General features: G+C 41.0%; 1 protein-coding gene across 7 annotated transcripts in view; it reads left to right on the plus strand.

Moving 5' to 3' along the window:
• The window catches only part of PTK2 (protein tyrosine kinase 2), a 253,622-nt gene that overhangs the window by 29,338 nt on the left and 202,452 nt on the right, over positions 1 to 21,832 (plus strand). For 5 of the 7 annotated variants that reach the window (XM_059901755.1, XM_059901758.1, XM_059901756.1 and 2 more), the window contains exon 2: positions 304 to 400. The exons of 1 other annotated variant lie outside the window; for it this stretch is intronic. The gene's annotated coding sequence lies outside the window, so the exon portion shown is untranslated. Of the gene's footprint in view, positions 1 to 303; positions 401 to 20,047; positions 20,064 to 21,832 lie in introns of those variants that run through there. One more of the 7 variants, XM_059901759.1, reaches the window with a different exon arrangement.

Here is a 21,832-nt window from a genome sequence, read left to right on the forward strand (position 1 = left end):
GGAGAGGATGAAATAGATGTATATATTGTTGGTGATCTTACCCTGAACTTATTTGCTAACTTTGTGCCTCATTAATATATGCTTGTTGATATGCTTTAATAGTTTTCAGTTTTCACATGTATTTTCTGAACTGGAATGTAGGTTTGAAGACAGGGACTTGATAACATGTTTTTATCCCTCCTTCCGGGTCTGGCACGGCAGGCATGGTAGGTAATGAAGCTGACTGAGGGGTGAACACAGCAGAGCTTTGAAAAAGTGGCGGCAAAGGTGGCTTTATAAACGCACGTTGTCTTTTCTTGTCAGGTTCTTTCTGACTGCTATGGAAAGAGGAAAGAGAAACTAGGAATATTTGTAAATCATCGTTTGACTTCGTCACAGAGTTATGGTGGCCTTCTGAACTGTGAGTCTGATTCCCTTGCTACACTTGTGTCTTGGTTTTTTGTTTTGCTTTGATTTTTCTTTCCTCTGTCTTAGGGTTTCTTTGTCACACAGTAGAAACAAACAAAAGGTAGTGAATTTTGCAGAGTAAGTGAGAGAAAAAACAGGAGTTATTTAGTACCTTTTCTGTGTAGTACTATGTATATATTTTTGCTGAGATAATGTAATAATAATGATTAACAACAACAATAACATCGCATGCTTTAGAATAGTGCCTGGTGCCTTATAAACACCAAGTTATAGCTGCTGATGGGGCCTCACAATAACCCGTGAGTGAGGTCGCTCCTCTCCCCTCTTTCACGTTTGCATAACTTAAGTACAGAGAGGTTAAAGGTTACTAAGCTAGTAAATGCAAAGCTGGGATTCAGACTCAGTCTGGTTCAGAGCTTGTGCCCTTTACTCTGGTACCTGATTTCTCATGGGCTCTGGATTCAGATGGCAACTTAGCTACTTACGAACTCTTTACTAGCTACCTAAACCTAGCGTTCCCATCCAACAAACGGTGTTTTGATAGCACCTCCCAGGGTGGTGAGAGGTGTGTAAGGTGCTCAGCACTCACAAATGTTAGCAGTTATCATTCCGTGGGAGTTTTCCCATTTTAATGAGAGGAAGACTGGGCTCTTTGTAATTTGTAACTTCGGAATTTGTTTCATGCTCCACCGCTGGGAAGTTGTAAACTTGAGATTCTATCCCAGTTTGTCATTTCCAAAGACTGCTCTTTCTGGTTAGTTTAGTGGTAAATCAAGGACAGACAGTTGGTAGACGATTCATACATCTCTCCTGGGGTATTGGCATTGGTAAGCACTTTGTTGTACCAATATGTTGTGTCGGTAAAAGCCTCATGAACTTGGCCCTCATGGATTCAGCATTCATGACAATTTATAACTGTGTTGAATTTCACTTTGGCCAGTGTCCTTGTCTTGGATGTCCAAGTGGCGGGGCCCTGGTTGTTTTTCCATTTCCTTCTGAAGGTCAGCTCACTTTCCTCCTTTGTTCTCTTTCTTCCCAAGCCACTTGTGTTTCTACAGAGGCTAGGTATTAGGGAAGGGAAATTATGTCATGCAGTTTCAATTTCCTAGCAAGGCCCGGAAGTCTTACTCCTGTTTTTCCAATTCCCCCTGCTCTTTATTGGCTGCAAGTGGAGCCTCTTCTGCATGGCTGTGCCGGGTGTGATTATGTTGCAGGTCGTGAGGTGACAACTTTGTTTCATTCCCTCCTCCCAGTCCAGATTATATGTTTCTTCCTGTAACTGTAACATTTATTTGGGTGAAAGTTTGTTTCCTAGAGTCTTCGAAATAAAAAAGATTGTATTTCAGCTCTGCATCTTTTCTGCTTGACCCGTAGGTAGTTTTTGCTAAATGCTGAATGAAGGAATATTTAATGCTTGACACAAAGTAAGTTCTCTTAGGAGATCCAAACAAGAGGCAGAATATCAAGTGTAGCTTTTCAGCAGCATTAGTGCTTAAAAATATCTCATCTTGGTACAGCACAAGACGGTTACATGAGGGGACAATATTTAGTAGAAGTTACTCAAAAATCTTCTTGATATAATACGCAGTGGAAGAAAAGCCTGACGGGAGGGTGGTGAGATGACAGGCCAGCTCCTGATGAACCAAGAGCCTCTTCCCCAGCTCAGTGGAGCTTTTAGCACCAGGACATAATCTACTGATTCTGCGTTGGCTCTTTTGTTTTCCCCCCAGTATTTGAAAATATATAAGCCTAGGAAAATAACCTTCTAACCAGTGTTCCTGTAATTGTTTCCCCCAGCTCCAGACAAACGGTCAGACCACATGAGTAATTCTGGCCTCCCCCAGAGTGAGTCCAGAGCTGTGATGCTGAGGTCCAGGCCCCTGGCTCTACCTGAGTGCCCCATCTTAAGCCCCTGGCCCGCCTGAGCCCCTGCAGAATGGCTCTGCTCCCGAAGCTGCTTTGCCAGAGCTGGCTCTTGGTTCTTGCTGTGTTTTGGGGTGTTGGGCTAGAAGGCAGGGACTTGGGATGGAGGAGTTTACAACCGCAACCCTAAGAAAGCAAAGCAAAGTTTTGGAGGAGCGGAGTTGCTGAAATATGTATGGAGATCATTTTCAGGGTTAATGGTTTGTGGGAAGGTGGTAGACAGAAGGAAGGCTGCCTTGAGACCCTCTGAAGACCCCCATTTTGTGAATAAAGACATCTTTTAAGCATCTCGTCCCCCCCCCTCCTGGAGGCCCCTGGAATCCCCCGCTTTAGCTGTTTCTTTTAGCGTTTGCATCCATGTTTCCTAACTATATTTCTGTACTAGTCAGGAGTCACTGACGCATCAATTTTAGAAAAAGTTACATTTTCAACTTCGCTATATAGTTAAATCACAATTTTTGTTTAGACCCATATTTTAGTTTTTAATGTTTCTTGACTTTGTAAACATTGCTCACTGTTGAGCCAGTTAAGGCAGTGTGATTACGTTTCCTTTTTTGTTCAACTTTTTGTTTTCCTGCTTTCTTGGACTTCTAATGGCCACATTTTTTCCTGTTTGCTTAATATTCTTAAGTCTGGCTAAGAGTTCTCACCTTCTCTACTAGCTCTATAAGTAAGGCTGATCAAGTATTTTAATTCTGTCTCACCCCCGGGCACACCTGCCCTTTCCCTGCCTCGTCTGGACAGATGTTCCTCCTGCCTGCTGGGAACGGTGCCCGGGTTGAAGAACATAGGGCAGATGGTGCAGGAGCAGGGAGACAAGGTAGAAACGCTGACGGAGAAAAGTATGGTGGGAAGTTCAGAGGGAGGGGAAGACTGTCTTCCTGGGGGAGCCTGCAGGGAAAGATAAGAAGGGCTGGCTGTAGCTGGGGAAGGGCATTGCAGGTAGAGAAAGCGCAAGAATAAGCACAGAGATGGACCTAGATTGTACAGAGACTGTACATATTAACTGAGTTACAGACTCTACCCTTAAGAGACTTAAACAGGTTTACATGGGAAATGTGATTCAGATTGTTAAACGTCCGATGTAAATTTTTAACGTTGTCCTAAAACCTGAGCATAGGAGATATCAGGACACTTGAATCCAAGTGATAATCTTAAACTGTTGATTTCATGTATTGATTCATGGAAAAAAATCCTTATAGAGCACCTGTCACAAAAACTTAATAAAATTGGCATCTGGCTGTCCAAACCAGTCATTGGCGCCGGACTGTGCTGAAGCTCCGCTCTGGTTGTCAGGCAAGAACAGGGCACTTAAGAAGCTATTCCAGAAACTGCTCCACATTTGCCTGCACTGGGAATGTGGCAAGCAGAGGGGGTGGAAAATGTCACTGAGGTGTGTAAGCACCAGTCTCATTTGTATGGCATAGCTATAGCATCCTGGAGGAAAGTAAGCCGTTCGTGACGAGGTCATGTGACACCAAGGGTGATTAGATTAGATCCTTTTGCAAAGAAGTGTCACTGCATTTGAAATGCTGAGGCAAAATCGTAAGAAATAAGGTCCACAGAGGCTTTCATGCTTGCCAGCTCCAGGGCACCTCTTCTGTAAACACCTGGTAGTTTTCACGTGTGGTCGGGACCCTGCACCTGCATTTAGTTCAGTGCGTCCGGCGTGTGCACGTTACCTGCTATGTGAGCCTCCAGTTTCATACGCACAGCTCTGTGAAGAGCGCATCTTTATCTTCCCAGACCCACATTGTGATTCAGGAACTTTGGGTGAATGTAATAGTCATAATAGCTGCCATTTATGTGTCAGTCGTTGTGTGAGTTAGAATATTATTAAATTTTTTATAGTAATTCAGGAAGGTAGCATTTACTATTCACATCTTGTAGATGAGAAACGGGACTTAGAGATGTTAAGAAACTTGCCCAAGGTTTCATATGGTGGTTATCAAGTTTTCAGGTTCCTTTGCAGTAAGTCTTAGCCCTTGTGCTCCTGCATGTGGGTCATGCTTTCATAGCGAGGAGAGTCGTGCTGCCTGCTGAACTGCCCGCGGACCTTCCCTCAGTGCTGTGCTTCCTTTCTGTGCTGTCAGCCACGTGTCGACCACGATGCGTGTATTCAGCGTGTATGTGTCGCCCATGCTGACTTGCGTTACCACTGTATCTGCAGAGCTCTGCAGGTAGTTGCCAATCAGGTGTCCGTGGCTCATACTGAGGAAAGAATGTGGTTTTAGCAAATACTTGTAAAAATAGGGAAATCGGTCCATTCCTGTCCCTAGAAGTAGGGAGACACTTTTCCTGTGGTTTTTACATTCAGAGTAAGGAGAAGAGGAGATTTTTTTTCTTTCTACCTGTTTTGGCATATCATAGATATTTTTTTTGGGAGGTGGCAAGTAGGGTGTTGGGAATTGGGATGGTAAGGAAGCATTTTAGATTTTTGTTTACTCATGAATTCTAAGTGGCTTATCAAAATATGCAGACTTTTCAGCATTTCTTCTTTGATTAACTGTATATTAAAAAGGATAGATGTCTCATTAAAAAGAACAAAAATTTGCCACTTGCAGCAACGTGGATGGACTTGGAGGGCATTATATGCTAAGTGAAATAAGTCAGACAAAGAAAGACATACTGTATGTTATCACTTATATGTGGAACCTGAAAAAATACAACAAACTAGTGAAAATAACAACAACAAAAAAGCCTCACTGATATAGAGAACAAACTAGTGATTACCACTGGGGAGAGGGATTGGGGAGGGGCAGTATAGGGGTAGGGGAGTAAGAGGTACAAACTATTAATAAAATAAGCTACAAAGATATATTGTACAGCATGAGGAATATAGCCAATGCTTTATAATAACTGTAAATGGGGTATAACCTTTAAAAATTGTGAATCAGGGTTTTCCTGGTGGCGCAGTGGTTAAGAATCCGCCTGCGAATGCAGGGGACACGGGTTTGAGCCCTGGTCCGGGAAGATCCCACATGCGGCGGAGCAACTAAGCCTGTGCGCCACAACTACTGAGTCTAGGGCTCTACAGCCCGTGAGCCACAACTACTGAAGCCCGCGCGCCTAGAGCCCATGCTCCGCAACAAGAGAAGCCTGCGCACTGCAATGACGAGTAGCCCCTGCTCGCCGCAACTAGAGAAAGCCCACGCGCAGCAATAAAGACCCAACACAGCCAAAAATAAAATAAATAAATAAATTAAAAAAAAATTGTGAATCACTATATTGTAACCTGTAACTTATGTAATATTGTACAGCAACTATACTTCAGTTTAAAAAAAAAGGTGTCTCAGTAAAAATTTCAATTGAAAAAATGGCCAAAAGCTTTGATTAGGCATTTCATCCCTTTCATATGGATAAGAATAAGCACACAGAAAGATGCTCAGCATCATTAATCATTGGGGAAATGCAGATGACAACCACATTGAGATACCATTGCAATCCTATTAGAATGGCTAGCATTAAAACAAAATAAGACAGCACAAGGTGACAGTGCCCAGTGACAAAGATGTGAAGCAGTTAGAACTCTTGCTTTGCTGGTGGGAATGCAAAGTGTTATAACCACTTTGGAAAACAATTTGGCAGTTTCTTATGAAGTTGTATATATACTTATCACACAATCCAGTAATCCTACTTGGAGGTATTTACCCAAGGGAAATGAAAATTTATGTCCATGTATATGAATGTTTATAGCAGCTTTATTCGTAATCACTTAAAATGGAAAACAACTCAAATGCCCAACAGCTGGTAAATGGATGAGCAGCAGGTTGTGGTCCGCCCCTACGGTGGAATCCTGTTCAGCAATAGGAAGGAATTAACTACTGACATAGGCAGCAAAATGGGTGAGTCGCCAGAGCATTTTACCAAGTGAAAACACAAAACACTAGTACAACTGTGATTCCATTTATACAACATTTTGGTAAAGGCAGAGCTCTGAGAATAGAAATTAGGTGAGTGGTTGCCTAGGGCTGAGGGTGGGAGAGACCTGTGTACAGAAGGGCATGAGAGCACTTCTCGGAGTGATGGAAAGGGGCCGTATCTTCCATGGCCATACAACTGAGTATGTTTGTCAGAACTCACTGAACTGGAGGTTCTTCTGTATGGAAATCATACACCAAACTTAAAAAAAAAAAAAGATAGGTGACTTCTGTGTATATACATACAGATAATTGCACACACTTGAGCTCAGCTTTTCTTTCAAGCTGGATTAAATTTTATTTTTCTGGATGAGGTATCATGGAAGTTTAAGTGAAATAGATTTTAGCATAGACACTACCTTGAAGTCCTTGGCTGATTTTTGTATGCTTATTTATTCATGACCTCTAAAGGCTTTATAATGTGGCTTGTCTTCGTATAATACAATTGTATATTACAGATGTCATGTAATTAGCATAAGTAAAAGTTGTTTTAAAAGTTAAATTATTTTAGGATTCCTTCCATGTTGTTCAAGTTCTTGTAGCTCTGGAGAAAATAGTTTTACCAGCTTTGAAAATTAATAAGAACTGTTTTCTCAGATTAATGGGACAAATTTATTTTATTTTTTAAATATTTATTTATCTCTTTATCTATTTGGTTGCACTGGGTCTTAGTTGCAGCAGGCGGGCTCCTTAGTTGCAGCAGGCGGGCTCCTTAGTTGCGGCTCACGGGCTTCCTCCTTAGTTGCGTCTTGCTGGCTCCTTAGTTGTGGCATGCGAACTCTTAGTTGCGGCATGCATGTGGGATCCAGCTCCCTGACCAGGGATCGAACCCGGGCCCCCTGCATTGGGAGCACAGAGTCTTAACCACTGCGCCACTAGGGAAGTCCTGGGACAAATTTAATTATGCAGTCTTCAGCTCTTTTGTTTAGTCAGCTATAATTGTAGGGTACAGTTATATTTTACACTGCTAGAAATAACAAGAACGTACACAGAAAATAATACACATTAGCTTTACTGAACTTAAGACTTAATTGTGACTGTAAATACACTTTCTTAAAAGTATGCAAGAGAGTTGCTTGTTATTACTTTGTGGTGCCTTTTGATGTCCTCCAGAGCTGTTATTTAGCACTTTTTCCCAATAGGCCCTTGCTTAGGAAAGGCTTGTATAGGGCAGGGAAGGAAATTAAAGTGGAAAGTTGTGTGTGTATATGTGTGTTTTAATTTTTATTTAAAAATAAAAGTTTGTTTGACTTTAGAAAATAAGAAGGCCGCTATTTTAAATGATGAGCTCTTCATAATTTTATGATGGGAGGATACTCCACTTTGTGGTTATAATAGAATCAATGATAAAATGAGGCTGGTTTTTGTTCCTTTATTGCACGTGCCCCTCTGTGTTTGAGACCCACCTTACTCTCCCCTAGAGATGTAAACCACTGGGTGCCCAGACCTGCTCACCGCAGCCCCTGCCTGCCGCCCTTTGTATGGTGAGCACACACCAAAGATCTGCTAGTAGCCTCCTTGATAGCATATTGAGGGACAGAAGAGAGATTGGAATTGTTCTGCTTACATTTTGTTGTCTGGCTCCATCCATTTTTCTCTGGAATCTGCACTAACTTAACCCTGGTTCTGAAGGCTGGGAACAGGGCTGGGATGCTTCTTACAGTTAACGGTGTTTCTGGGTGCTGTCAGTGGTCCGTTTGTGTGGATGCGGGAGGGCGGTTTGCCAGGTGCTCCCTCTGGTTGGGATCACGTGTTGTTGCTGCACCACACCTGTGGAGTGTGACGGCCGTGTACAGTGTCTTCTAAGAGGTTTCAGTGTGACTCCCTGTTCAATTGAAAGGTTATTGTATATGCAGAAGAGAAAAAAAGTAGTGGAGTGTACACTTAAAAAATATGTAACCATATTTATTATATTTTTCAAAAGGATACTTAACAGATCTTCTTAAACAAAATGTACTAAAAGATATTAAACTCAGTTATAGCTTTTCTGGGTGACTTGGGATCTGCGGTATGAACACTTGTCGATTTCAGTATGCAATAACACAACTTTTGCCTTTTTCATCAATATCATACCACTAGGTTGGCGCCTCTGAAAGCCCCTCCAGCACCCTTTCTAGTTTGCTGCTCCTTGTTTTGTTTTTTGTTTTTTAAATTTTTAAAAATTGAAGTATAGTTGCTTTACAATGTATCAGGTGTATAGCATGTTTTGTTTTTTTTAATGAAAAAATTACTTTCTTTTATGGAAAAGTTGTAGAATGTAGTATAGGGAACTCCCAAATACTGTACTTCACCTAGATTCACCGAATGTTAAATTAACATTTTGTTACATTTGCCTGCATGCCTTCCCTACCCCATCCCCGTTTTCCTCTTCTCTCCCTCCCCATCCCTCCCTGCCCTCTCTCTCTGTCCCTCCATATATATACGTGCACATACACACACATATATTTACTTTTCTTTTTGAAGAGGTTTCTCCACAATACTATCCTTTTTTAAAAAATTAATTAATTAATTAATTTTATTTTTGGCTGCGTTGGGTCTTTATTGCTGCGCACAGGCTTTCTCTAGTTGCGGCGAGCAGGGGCTACTCTTCGTTGCGGTGCGCAGGCTTCTCATTGCAGTGGCCTCTCCCGTTGCCAAGCACGGGCTGTAGGCGTGCGGGCTTCAGTAGTTGTGGCACTCAGGCTCAGTAGTTGTGGCTCGTGGGCTCTAGAGCACAGGCTCAGCAGTTGTGGTGCACGGGCTTATCTGCTGTGCGGCATGTGGGATCTTCCCGGACCAGGGCTCGAACCTGTGCCCCCTGCATTGGCAGGCGGATTCTTAACCACTGCGCCACCAGGGAAGTCCCCGTATATTTACTTTTTACCAAGGCCTTTGAGAGTAGGTTGCCGCTATCACGCCCTTTATCCCCTTAAATACTTCGGTGAGTATGTGCTAAGAACAATATGACCATGATATAATTCATATAATTATCAAATTTACAAAATTTAACATTGCCTTTGCAACCCAAACACTTATCAAAATGTAGACCATTGTCGTTTTGTTGTTGAACCCAAGTTCGTGTGCCCAACTCACTGTGAGGCCAAAGAAACCAAAACATTAGAATTTGAAGAACAGAATGGTGTATTGCAGGACCAAGCAAGGAGACCAGGTGGCTCGTGCTTAAAAGACCTGAACTCTCCGATGGTTCTTGGGGAAGAGTTTTTATAGGTAAAATTCGGGGGGAGGGCTGCAGGGTGTGTAACCATACTCTGATTGGTTGGTGGGGAGGTAATAGGGTGGTGTTCAAGGAATCTCAATCATCAATCTTATGCTTCCAACCGGTCTCGGGTCTATGTGCTTCTGCTCAGCCTGAAGTTAACATCCTCTACCTGGGTGGGGCCCTTAGTTCCTGTAGAAGCAGTCAGAGATCTGTATCAGATTGTTAGGTATATCTCTTGAGGAGGAACCAGGATCCTGGTTTATCGCTGCATTATTATTTCTTTCTTTTTTTTTAATATATAAATTTATTTATTTAATTTATTTATTTTTGACTGCATTGGGTTTTCGTTTCTGTGCACGGGCTTTCTCTAGTTGCGGTGAGCAGGGGCTACTCTTCGTTGTGGTGTGCGGGTTTCTCATTACGGTGGCTTCTCTTGTTGCCGAGCACGGGCTCTAGGCACGCGGGCTTCAGTAGTTGTGGCATGCGGGCTCTGTAGTTGTGGCGCAAGGGCTCAGTTGCTCCGCGGAAATGTGGGATCTTCCCGGACCAGGTATCGAACCCGTGTCTCCTGCATTGGCAGGTGGATTCTTAACCGCTGCGCCACCAGGGAAACCCCTGCACTATTATTTCTTGACTGCTCTTCCTTTGTTTCTGTATTCCCTCACTCTAATTAGTAACTGTTTGACTCTGCCCTTTGGAACTCAGGGAAGGTCTAGGAGGCTGAAACCTTTTTCTTGCAAACGAGAAATGGAGGGCCCAGAAAGTTCCTTCATGCTCACAGTCTCTGTCCCAGCACCTCCCCTGCCTGCCCAGCCCGAGACAACTCCTGTTGTTCTTCCACCTCAGATCAGTTTTGCCTGTTGTAGGATTTCATGTCAACAGAATTGTACAGTATGAATGACTGTGTAAGGCATTTTTTAGCACAGTATAGTTGAGATTCATCTATGTTGTTGTGTAATTGGTTCCTTTTTATTGCTGAGTAGCATTTCATTGTATGAGTCTATCATATCTTGTCTATCCATTCTTTCTTGGTAAACACCTTCATTTTTGAAGGAATTTTTGCTGGGTGTAGAGTTCTAGGTTGACGGTGTTTACTTTCAGCTTGCTGATGAACGTGTTGTCCCTTCGTCCTCTGGCTCTTTGTGCAGATTTCTGAAACTTATTTTCTACAACTTTTTCATCTCTGATACTCTGCCTTGCAAATGTCAGCTTGACTCAGCTTCCCAAAACTTGAAATTTTCTCTCCTCAACTTACTGAAGCTGCAGTGCTCTGCTTCGATTCCCCTTACTGTACTGTTGTCCAGGGTTGCCTTCAGCCAGACAGAGGGGACAGTGGGGATCACAGGCCTGCCATGCCCGTTGTCTCAAGATCTGAAAAAAGTTGTTTCCTGGATTGTGTCCATTTTTCTATTTGTTTACCATGGGAGGACATTTTCCGTACTAGTTACCCCTTCCTGGCTGAAGTGGACATCCCTAGGTCAGTGGTTTTTAATGGCACACAGCTCATGTGCTGTACTTCTAAATTTTCTGGAAAATAATACGATAAAATTGTACTTGTTTTAATATTAAATTAGCTACTGATTTTACTACCTACAAAATCTCAAGTAATTTCCATTTTGACAGAGAGAAGCCTTTCTTTTGGCAAAACTTTCATTTTATTTTGTTATTATGCTGATATTTGGTTTATTCTGCATTGTGTTTAATGCAAAGTAGCATTTCTTGGCTGCCTTACCAAATGCTGTGTTGTTTGTCATAAGCACAACTGTTAATCCCCACTTCTTCAAGCAGAGGTCGTTTCTTCCAGTCACTTGCCCACCGTCAGCAATGGGTGGTGAAGTGAGTAGTGGGCGAAGCTGGGAGTGGTGAGTGAGCGGGAGTAGAAGGGAGATGCTCGAGGGCTGATTTGTTGGTCAGCACACTGCCGCACGCCCGCTGTGACCCAGCCCTCTGCTCTGCACTGCTGAAGGTCAGTTTTTCCCTCTGATCTTGCAGGTGATTGGTTGGAGATTTGGAATCATTTTTGGCTCTTCTTCTAGTTTTTGTTGTACATTTTAGTAACTCAGTCTCTCCCTTTACAAAATATTTTTGTTAATTTGTGAAATTGAGATTAATAGTACAGTGTATTTCTTTTTTTAAAAATAAATTTATTTATTTATTTTTGGCTGCTTCGGTTCTTCATTGCTGCGTGCGGGCTTTCTCTAGTTGTCGCGAGTGGGGGCTACTCTTTGTTGCGATGCGCGGGCTTCTCATTGCAGTGGCTTCTCTTGTTGCACAGCATGGGCCCTAGGCCTGCGGGCTTCAGTAGTTGCGGCACATGGGCTCAGTAGTTGTGGTGCATGGGCTTAGATGCTCCGCAGCATGTGGGATCTTCCCGGATCAGTGCTTGAACCCGTGTCCCCTGCATTGGCAGGTGGAACTCTTAACCACTGAGCCACCAGGGAAGCCCCAGTGTAAGTATTAAAATAATTTTTCTTTATGTAAGCCTTTGTGAAGTGACATATCATGAAATGAAGAAACGTATACATACTACATAGTTTCTCTCTACTAGTGACCGCTGCTTTGAAATACAAGAGCCTGGTAGAATGATGGTGTTTGGGTGTATGTATGACATATGCTCATAACCTCTGTATGACATAGGTTAGGACATATCCTAGAACGAGGGGTGAATGTGACTTAAAGGCACCATGGCCAGACTATTTCCTTTTTTTTTTTTTAATTTTTATTAATTTTTTTATGCAGCAGGTTCTTATTAGTTATCTATTTTATACATATTAGTGTATATATGTCCATCCCAATCTCCCAATTCATCCCACCCCCACCCCCCACCCCCCCGCTTTCCTCCCTTGGTGTCCATACGTTTGTTCTCTACATCTGTGTCTCTATTTCTGCCCTGCAAACTGGTTCATCTGTACCATTTTTCTAGGTTCCACATATATGTGTTAATATACGATATTTGTTTTTCTCTTTCTGACTTATTTCACTCTGTATGACAGTCTCTAGATCCATCCACATCTGTAGAAATGACCCAATTTCGTTCCTTTTTATGGCTGAGTAATATTCCATTGTATATATGTACCACATCTTCTGTATCCATTCGTCTGTCAATGGGCATTTAGGTTGCTTCCATGACCTGGCTTTTGTAAATAGTGCTGCAATGAACACTGGGGTGCATGTGTCTTTTTGAATTAATGGTTTTCTCTGGGTATATGCCCAGTAGTGGGATTGCTGGGTCATATGGTAATTCTGTTTTTAGTTTTCTAAGGAACCTCCATGCTGTTCTCCATAGTGGCTGTATCAATTTACATTCCCACCAACAGTGCAAGAGGGTTCCCTTTTCTCCACACCTTCTCCAGGATTTGTTGTTTGTAGATTTTCTGATGATGCCCATTCTAACTGGTGTGAGGTGATACCTCATTGCCATTTTGATTTGCATTTCTCTAATAATTAGTGATGTTGAGCAGCTTTTCATGTGCTTTTTGGCCATCTGTATGTCTTCTTTGGAGAAATGTCTATTTAGGTCTTTTGCCCATTTTTTGATTGGGTTGTTTGTTTCTTTAAAATTGAGCTGAATGAGATGTTTATATATTTTGGAGATTAATCCTTTGTCCATTGATTTGTTTGCAAATATTTTCTCCCATTCTGAGGGTTGTTTTTTCATCTTGTTTGTAGTTTCCTTTGCTTTTCAAAAGCTTTTAAGTTTCATTAGGTCCCATTTGTTTATTTTTGTTTTTATTTCCATTACTCTAGGAGGTGGATCAAAAAAGATCTTGCTGTGATTTATGTCGAAGAATGTTCTTCCTGTGTTTTCCTCTAAGAGTTTTATAGTGTCCAGTCTTACATTTAGGTCTCTAATCTATTTTTGAGTTTATTTTTGTGTATGGTGTTAGGGAGTGTTCTAATTTCATTGATTTACATGTAGCTGTCCAGTTTTCCCAGCACCACTTATTGAAGAGACTGTCTTTTCTCCATTGTATATCCTTGCCTCCTTTGTCATAGATTAGTTGACCATAGGTGCATGGGTCTATCTCTGGGCTTTCTATCCTTTTCCATTGATCTATATTTCTGTTTGCCAGTACCATATTGTCTTGATTACTGTAGCTTTGTAGTATAGTCTGAAGTCAGGGAGTCTGATTCCTCCAGCTCCGTTTTTTTCCCTCAAGACTGCTTTGGCTATTCGGGGTCTTTTGTGTCTCCATACAAATTTTAAGATTTTTTGTCCTAGTTCTGTAAAAAATGCCATTGGTAATTTGATAGGGATTGCATTGAATCTGTAGATTGCTTTGGATAGTATAGGCATTTTCACAATATTTATTCTTCCAATCCAAGAACATGGTATATCCCTCTATCTGTTTGTATCATCTTTAATTTATTTCATTAGAGTCTTATAGTTTTCTGCATACAGATCTTTTGTCTCCCTAGGTAGCTTTATTCCTAGGTATCTTATTCTTTTTGTTGCAATGGTAAATGGGAGTGTTTCCTTAATTTCTGTTTCAGATTTTTCATCAGGAATGCAAGAGATCTGTATAGGAATGCAAGAGATTTCTGTGCATTAATTTTGTATTCTGCAACTTTACCAAATTCATCGATTAGCTCTAGTAGTTTTCTGGTGGCATCTTTAGGATTTTCTATGTACAGTATCATGTCATCCGCAAACAGTGACAGTTTTACTTCTTTTCCAACTTGTATTCCTTTTATTTCTTTTTCTTCTCTGATTGCTGTGGCTAGGACTTCCAAAACTATGTTGAATAATAGTGGCGAGAGTGGACATCCTTGTCTTATTCCTGATCTTAGAGGAAATACTTTCAGTTTTTCACCATTGAGAATGATGTTTGCTGTGGGTTTGTCGTATATGGCCGTTATTATGTTGAGGTAGGTTCCCTCTGTGCCCACTTTCTGGAGAGTTTTTATCATAAATGGGTGTTGAAGTTTTTCAAAAGCTTTTTCTGCATCTCTTGAGATGATCATATGGTTTTTATTCTTCAGTTAATATGGTGTATCACATTGATTGATTTGCGTATATTGAAGAATCCTTGCATCCCTGGGATAAATCCCACTTGATCGTGGTGTATGATCCTTTTAATGTGTTGTTGAATTCTGTCTGCTAGTATTTTATTGAGGATTTTTGCATCTATATTCATCAGTGATATTGGTCTGTAATTTTCTTTTTTTATAGTATCTTTGTCTGGTTTTGGTATCAGAGTGATGGTGGCCTCATAGAATGAGATTGGGAGTGTTCCTTCCTCTGCCATTTTTTGGAAGAGTTTGAGAAGGATGGGTGTTAGCTCTTCTCTAAATGTTTGATAGAATTCACCTGTGAAGCCATCTGGTCCTGGACTTTTGTTTGTTGGAAGATTTTTAATCACAGTTTGAATTTCATTACTTGTGTGATTGGTCTGTTCATATTTTCTGTTTCTTCCTGGTTCAGTCTTGGGAGGTTATACCTTTCTAAGAATTTGTCCATTTCTTCCAGGTTGTCCATTTTATTGGCATAGAGTTGCTTGTAGTAGTCTCTTAGGATGCTTTTGTATTTCTGCGGTGTCTGTTGTAACTTCTCCTTTTTCTTTCTTCTTTTTTTTTAAGTGACTTTGTTTTTTGAATTTTATTTTATTTTTTTCATACAGCAGGTTCTTATTAGTTATCCATTTTATACATACTAGTGTATATATGTCAATCCCAAACTCCCATTCATCACACCCCCACCCCCACCCCGCCATCCTTTTTCGTTTCTAATTTTAATTTTATTTTTTTTATTTTTTAATTTTTTTTTAAATTAATTACTTAATTTACTTATTTATTTATTTTTGGCTGTGTTGGGTCTTCGTTTCTGTGCGAGGGCTTCTCTAGTTGCGGCAAGCGGGGGCCACTCTTCATCGCGGTGCGCGGGCCTCTCACTATCGTGGCCTCTCTTGTTGCGGAGCACAGGCTCCAGACGTGCAGGCTCAGTAGTTGTGACTCATGGACCTAGTTGCTCCGCGGCATGTGGGATCTTCCCAGACCAGGGCTCGAACCCGTGTCCCCTGCATTGGCAGGCAGATTCTCAACCACTGCGCCACCAGGGAAGCCCCTCTAATTTTATTGATTTGAGTCCTCTCCCTCTTTTTCTTGATGAGTCTGGCTAATGGTTTATCAATTTTGTTTATCTTCTCAAAGAACCAGCTTGTAGTTTTATTGATCTTTGCTATTGTTTTCTTTGTTTCTATTTCATTTTTTTCTGCTCTGATCTTTCCTTCTACTAACTTTGGGTTTTGTTTGTTCTTCTTTCTCTAGTTCCTTTAGGTGTAAGGTTAGATTGTTTATTTGAGATGTTTCTTGTTTCTTGAGGTAGGCTTGTATTGCTATAAACTTCCCTCTTAGAACTGCTTTTGCTGCTTCCCATAGGTTTTGGATCGTCCTGTTTTCGTTGTAATTTGTCTATAGGTATTTTTTGATTTCCTCTTTGATTTCTTGAGTGATCTCTTGGTTATTTAGTAACGTATTGTTTAGCCTCCATGTGTTTGTGTTTTTTACGTTTTTTTCCCTGTAATTGATTTCTAATCTCATAGTGTTGTGGTCAGAAAAGATGCTTGATATGATTTCAGTTTTCTTAAATTTACTGAGGCTTGTTTTGTGACCCAAGATGTGATCTATCCTGGAGAATGTTCCATGTGCACTTGAGAAGAAAGTGTAATCTGCTGTTTTTGGATGGAATGTCCTATAAATATCAATTAAATCTATCTGGTCTATTGTGTCATTTAAAGCTTGTGTTTCCTTGTTAATTTTCTGTTTGGATGATCTGTCCATTGGTGTAAGTGAGATGTTAAAGTCCCCCACTATTATTGTGTTACTGTCGATTTCCTCTTTTATAGCTGTTAGCAGTTGCCTTATGTATTGAGGTGCTCCTATGTTGGGTGCATATATATTTATAATTATTATATCTTCTCCTTGGATCGATCCCTTGATCATTATGTAGTGTCCTTCCTTGTCTCTTGTAACATTCTTTATTTTAAAGTCTATTTTATCTGATATGAGTATAGCTACTCCAGCTTTCTTTTGATTTCCATTTGCATGGAATATCTTTTTCCATCCCCTCCCTTTCAGTCTGTATGTGTCCCTAGGTCTGAAGTGGGTCTCTTGTAGACAGCATATATATGGGTCTTGTTTTTGTATCCATTCAGTGAGCCTGTGTCTTTTGGTTGGAGCATTTAATCCATTCACGTTTAAGGTAATTATCGATATGTATGTTCCTGTTACCATTTTCTTAATTGTTATGGGTTTGTTTTTGTAGGTCCTTTTCTTCTCTTGCGTTTCCCACTTAGAGAAGTTCCTTTAGCGTTTGTTGTAGAGCTGGTTTGGTGGTGTTGAATTCTCTTAGCTTTTGCTTGTCTGTAAAGCTTTAGATTTCTCTGTCGAATCTGAATGAGATCCTTGCCGGGTAGAGTAATCTTGGTTGTAGGTTCTTCCCTTTCATCACTTTAAATATATCATGCCACTCCCTTCTGGCTTGTAGAGTTTCTGCTGAGAAAGCAGCTGTTAACCATATGGGAGTTCCCTTGTATGTTATTTGTCGTTTTTCTCTTGTTGCTTTCAATAATTTTTCTTTGTCTTTAATTTTTGTCAGTTTGATTACTATGTGTCTCAGCGTGTTTCTCCTTGGCTTTATCCTGCCTAGGACTCTCTGTGCTTCCTGGACTTGGGTGGCTATTTCCTTTCCCACATTAGGGACGTTTTCAAGTATAATCTCTTCACATATTTTCTCTGGTTCTTTCTCTCTCTCTTCTCCTTCTGGGACCCCTATAATGCGAATGTTGTTGCGTTTAATGTTGTCCCAGAAGTCTCTTAGGCTGTCTTCATTCCTTTTCATTCTTTTTTCTTTGTTCTGTTCTGCAGCAGTGAATTCCACCATTCTGTCTTCCAGGTCACTTATCCGTTCTTCTGCCTCAGTTATTCTGCTATTGATTCCTTATAGTGTATTTTTCATTTCAGTTATTGTATTGTTCATCTTCGTTTGTTTGTTCTTTAATTCTTCTAGGTGTTTGTTCTTCAATTCTTCTAGGTCTTTGTTAAACATTTCTTGCATCTTCTCGATCTTTGCCTCCATTCTTTTTCCGAGGTCCTGGATCATCTTCACTATCATTATTCTGAATTCTTTTTCTGGAGGGTTGCCTATCTCCACTTCATTTAGTTGTTCTCCTGGGGTTTTATCTTGTTCCTTCATCTGGTACATAGTCCTCTGCCTTTTCATCTTGTCTGTCTTTCTGTGAATGTGGTTTTTGTTCCACAGGCTGCAGGATTGTAGTTCTTCTTGCTTCCGCTGTCTGCCTTCTGGTGGATGAGGCTATCTAAGAGGCTTGTGCAAGTTTCCTGCTCGGAGGGACTGGTGGTGGGTAGAGCTGGGTGTTACTCTGGTGGGCAGAGCTCAGTAAAACTTTAATCCGCTTGACTGCTGATGGGTGGGGCTGGGTTCCCTCCCTGTTGATTGTTTGACCTGAGGCGACCCAGCACTGGAGCCTACTGGGGCTCTTTGGTGGGGCTGATGGCAGACTCCGGGAGGGCTCACGCCAAGGAGTACTTCCCAGAACTTCTGCTGCCAGTGTCCTTGTCCTCATGGTTAGACACAGCCACCCCCCGCCTCTGCAGGAGACCCTCCAACACTAGCAGGTAGGTCTGGTTCAGTCGCCTGTGGGGTCACTCCTCCTTCCCCTGGGTCCCTATGTGCACACTACTTTGTGTGTGCCCTCCAAGAGTGGAGTCTCTGTTTCCCCCAGCCCTGTCGAAGTCCTGCAGTCAAATCCCACTGGCCTTCAAAGTCTGATTCTCTAGGAATTCCTCCTCCATTTGCCGGACCCCCAGGTTGGGAAGCCTGACGTGGGCCTCAGAACCTTCACTCCAGTGGGTGGACTCCTGTGGTAAAGGTGTTATCCAGTTTGTGAGTCACCCACCCAGCGGTGGGATTTGATTTTATTATAATTGCGCCCTTCCTACCATCTCATTTCGGCTTCTCCTTTGTCTTTGGATGTGGGGTCTCTGTTTTGGTGAGTTCCAGTGTCTTCCTGTCAATGATTGTTCAGCAGTTAGTTGTGATTGCAGTGCTCTCGCAAGAGGGAGTCGGCCAGACTATTTCTTAAGACCTAAGTGGGAAAGATTTGGGCATCCTCAAGTGATAGTTTTGTTCTGGACATGCAGTGTTGATGAAGGCTGCCTGTTGTGTTTATGTGGAAACTGTCGATCCTAAATTTACCCTCTTTTGGTGGACTGAGGGCAGATGAGACTTGGTTAGTCTTTGAGTTGAGTTTTCACCGTTCAGGGCTGAACTTTATTGTGTCATACGTATGTCAGTAGCAGGGGTGTATTTGAGAAAACTTTGGTCACTTGTGTGCTTAATTTTGTCATAATTTCTGTTATAAATTTCTTGAATGAAAAATTTTGAATTAGTGAATATATAAAAGATTTTTTTAATTATTAAAAATGTAATGAATCTCTTGAGTCTGACTTTTAATCTTTAGAGTAAATCTTTAGATGTAAAGACTTGTATTTATTAGGCACTGTAGAGAATTTTCTGTGTGGTGCATACTTCTGGAAGATTAAAGAAAATGTATCCTCCTTTCTCTTTGCTCCCAAACGCCACTTTTTCCCCCCCACCTTACTTTTACTCAGGTAAGAAGATGTGAACAGGGAAAAAGGCGGGGTGTAGCTTTTTATGCAAAATATTCTGATTATGAAAATGGAGTCAGTTCATAAGTGGATTTTAGCTGGAAGAGGAGGATAAAAAGCATGGTCAAATGTTTGCATGGCATTTACACAATAATCATGATGGCTGTTTTTATTCTAGGATATACTGTGGCTGCTGTCAGGAATTCTCCCAAATGGCAGTGCAGAGCAGAGTGTTTCCTTAGCTGCAGTAGCAGACTTCGTGACCGTGCCTTCTTTGTGTCGGCCTGACTCTGTGTAAGGGAGACAAAAAATGGATTTACTGTAGATTGTGATAGATGTACACAGAGAGGGGAGTGTATTTTGTCTCTTAGGTAACTGTTAGAATGAGGTGGAGATCAGCTAAGTTTGAGGATATTAAGAATGAGATGGTCCTGAGTATAGTTTTCAAAAGAAGAAGTAATTTCAGTCAACTACTGTATGGAAAGGTCATATTGTAATAAGTATAGATTGTACCTTTGAGGTCACATGGAAACAGCTGTAAATGTACTTGGTATATTTTGGGACTAGGAATATGTAGTTACATTTTACAGGAAACTCTGCAGGTGGTAATGCTGTTATTTTTGTGTTCTCTTTTTTTCTTGTTAGATTAATTCATATTTCTGTTGTTCACTTAAAGATAATATTTGATTTCCATAAAAAGTTTGGGAAATAAACGTTAGGAAATTCCTGTACTCAAAGGTAGTTCTTAGGTGGTAATTCAAGGATGCCAATAAAAGGAATATGCTTTAAGCCACCTGTAGTTATAGCCAGACTGTATATGTATTTATAGCAAAAAATAAACATATGTTCTCTCATAAATAATTTAAATGCGTTTTATACAGACACATTCATTTCATAACTTTATTTTCAGCAAAATCAGATTTGGAGATATTTAAAGCCACAGCTGAAGGAAATTACAATTTCCCCAGGAAGTAACTATAAAGGTATGCAATAATGATTATAAAAAGAAAATTTAAATACTTTAGAGTATTTTTGCAGATTCTTGGCTCTTCTCCTCCCAATCACATAATGGAAAGTAAAATAAATTTTTGAAAATGTCCAGGGACTTCCCTGCTGGTCCAGTGGTAAAGAATCTGACTTCTAATGCAGGGGACATGGGTTCGATCCCTGGTCGGGGAACTAAGATCCCACATGCTGCAGGGCAGCTAAGCTCACACGCCACAACTACTGAGCTCGAGTGCCTCAATGAGAGAGCCTGCGCTCCGCAACTACAGAGCCCACTTGCCCTGGAGCCCGCGCACCACAGCTAGAGAAAAGCCCACGTGCTGCAACGAAGAGCCCGCGTGCAGCAACTAAGACCCGATGCAGCCAAAAAATAAATAAAATAAATATTTTTTAAAAATGTGCAAATTAGAAATATATATTTTAAGTAACCCCTGTATCGTAGGAGATCCATGTTCCTATATTTTATAATTAGATCTTGTTTTTTTTCCTGGAGTCAGAATTCGAATGTTTTCAGTTGTTCTTGTTAGTGACCTTTTCATCTGTTTTTGATGTTTAGTTTTCTGTTTTTGAATGAACAACTTTATTAGCTAAAGATGCATGCAGAGGTCATATCCCCAAAAAGCAATAGTCCATATAAGGGCTTTAATTAACTGAAAGAAGTTTTTCCCTAAGAGATTATGTTTCTGGGAGGTTTTTAAAAAATTTTGTTCTCTTGAATATCTCATGTCTTAATGGATTGAAGAGCTGCAGGTAAAGGCAGTTTTTTAGAACTTTTGTGGGATTTAATTTGAAAATTTCATATAGTGTTTAATAGATAGATAGATAGATAGGTACTTTTGTGTTGGACTTCTTTCACTTAGCATAATGTTTTCAGGTTTCATCCATGTTGTAGCCTGTGTCAGTACCTTTCCTTTTATTGCTGGCAGGAAATATACTACATTTGTGTTTAGGCTTTTAGCCTGCCAGAACCTCTCCTGCTTTCCTGTCCTCCAGCAGCAGTTTTCTGTGGTTGCAGAGCTCAGGGTCTCAGCCTCCTTCTTGTTTGCAGGATTAGCAAATCAATACCAAAGTTCACAGTAGCTGCAGTAGATCAGCTCAGCGTTGTGGTTCCTCACTCTCTGAAATATTAGCTCCTCTTGTTCTCACTGCCTTAGCAGCTTTCTGATTATTGTATTTTATCCACTTTTCCTGTTTTTCTAGAGGAAATGCTGTTCTACTGTCCACTGTTGGATCTGCCTTGGATTCAGAAATCTGAAAAAAAGGGGAAGGAGGAATCTTTGAATAAGTTAGCTATTTACAAACTCTCCTCTTTTCTGGCTGTCATGCCCTGCCAGCATGGCTTGTGGATTTAAGCCGTTGCCGCTGTTATTCTGGATCTTTGGACTAGAATAAGAAGGGTTTCTGCTGTATCACAGGAGGTGCAAATAGCCATAATCAAGCATGGATTTTGCTCACACATTTTTAGGGCTTGCCTCCTTCATTTAAGGTCAGACATTTATTCAAGAGTTTTCTGGTCCAGTGTAAGAAAATGCGTTGCAACTGTTTCAGGTAAAATAGATACGCTTTGACAGTTTAGTTACCGTGTTTCTGGTCCTTGAAAAGAAGTGTTAAATAGCTTTATTGTTCTCAGAAGGGAACTTTTAAAATTGCATGATTGTATTTGACATGCCTTGGGCAGAAATGTTTCTAGTTTCACAAACCCCCTAGGTGATATGCCCTGGGTGTGGGAAGCCTTGGGGTTGAGGTG

Source organism: Balaenoptera ricei, chromosome 17, assembly GCF_028023285.1.
Source record: "Balaenoptera ricei isolate mBalRic1 chromosome 17, mBalRic1.hap2, whole genome shotgun sequence".
In the NCBI taxonomy this organism is placed as follows: domain Eukaryota; kingdom Metazoa; phylum Chordata; class Mammalia; order Artiodactyla; family Balaenopteridae; genus Balaenoptera; species Balaenoptera ricei.